Raw genomic sequence first — 1,809 nt, 5'->3', positions numbered from 1 at the left:
CCGGGGCCTTGGTGTTATCAGCACCGCACTCTCCCGAGTGAGCCACGGGCCGGCCCATCAATAACTGTTTTCAGTCTTGGTTCCCTCTTCATACTTTCTTGGCTCCTGCCAGTGTACCTTGAGTTTCTGACCAAACCCACCAGGTAAGGCTGTATGTACTGGAGTTCAGAGCCTGGATCTGCCAGGGTGCAACAGGGCCACTCACTTGATCTCTCGAAACTTCCATGTCCTACCTGTGAAGTGGGGATAACAATCTCTATTTCAGGGGACTGTTGTGAAGCTCTCATAAACACTGTATAGGAAAATACTTTTAAACCCTAAAGCACTACATCATTTTTGACTGTTACTATTGTTAAAGACATCTTTGTTTCTCCTCTTTTAAAAAAAAAAAAGAACTATGACCTCAGCCCAGATTCCCTGGATTGGAATTACTGGGTCAAAGGATCCAAACATTTTTATGGTTCTTGATTTGTGTTGCCCAATTGCCCTTAGAGAAGACTCTATCAATACTTTCTACCATCCTTAACCCAAATACATCATTCAGTATGTTTAAGCACCTGGAGTATGGTTTCTATTGCCTATGTATCCACTCTTACTACGTGATAGAACATTTAGGGAGTTCTGTCAACTTCTTCTCTCTTTCTTTTCACAGGATGTATGAATACTGAACCCCTGAGGAAAGAGGCACCTTCCACACATTTCCACCACAGCCAGGGTTTTGAGGCCAATGGCTAAGACTCCAGTGTTGCCTTATGGATGAGGATCCAGTGCATATTTAATGAACACAGAAGAGGACAGGGGAAAGAGGCCTGGGAATCCCCTGGATAGGGCTAGAAGCTCATCCAGCATTGAAAGATGACATCCGAGCTCCTATTCACAATGAACCAAAGTAGAAGCCAACAAATTAAACCCAGCAAAACATTCCTATTACCTAGCAAAACATTAACCAATCTGTCTGGAGCCATAAAGTGGTCCTTATGGCCATACTTCCCCCAGAGTTATAAGGTCTACCTATGAGCTATATCACATTTCCAAATGTAGCACGTTCCTCACCAGTAGGGCAGCTCCAAGTCTCATTCCCCCAGCCTTTCAAGTGATCTGCAGGAAGGAAGAAGGGCCCCTCCACCTTGAACTGGCTGTTCCTTCCCTATACATCCGATACACTTCCCCGTCTCTTTATGCTGCTGTTTCTTGGCTTTCAGGTTCAAAGGTCACCTCCTCAAATAGGTCCTCCCATCACCCACATCCCGGACAAACCCCCACATCCCATCACTCATTCCCTAGCATGCCACTGTTTTTTTCCTTCATAGCACTTACCACAAACAGTGTTTTAATTTTTTAGCTGAAAAATGTTTTAACTAAAAAAACCTCTCACTGGGCTGGCCCATGGCTCACTTGGGCGAATGCGGTGCTGATAACACCAAGGCCACGGGTTCAGATCCCATATAGGGATGGCCGGTTAGCTCACTGGGTGAACGTGGTGCTGACGACACCAAGTCAAGGGTTAAGATCCTCTTACCGGTCATCTTTTTTTTTTTTTTTTTTTGTCTTTTTTCCGTGTCCAGCAAGGGATCGCAACCCTCAGTGTTGCCCCCGTACCGGACCGGGGACCGGCAACGGGATCGCAAGCCTCGGCGTTGCTCCCGTGCCTCGCTCAGCCAGTGAGCGGGAGCCGGTCTGTATGTGGGATCCGAACCCTCGGCGGGAGCGCCGCCGCGCTTCCCAAGCGGCGCACCATCCAGTGCGCCACCGGGCCGGCCCAAATGTAAAAAGATTTTAAGACATTATCAGAAGCTAGGAGTTTTGGTG

This window comes from Galeopterus variegatus, unplaced genomic scaffold (genome assembly GCF_000696425.1).
Source record: "Galeopterus variegatus unplaced genomic scaffold, G_variegatus-3.0.2 Scaffold28269, whole genome shotgun sequence".
Classification (NCBI taxonomy): Eukaryota; Metazoa; Chordata; class Mammalia; order Dermoptera; family Cynocephalidae; genus Galeopterus; species Galeopterus variegatus.
Note: the sequence above shows the minus strand (reverse complement) of the source record.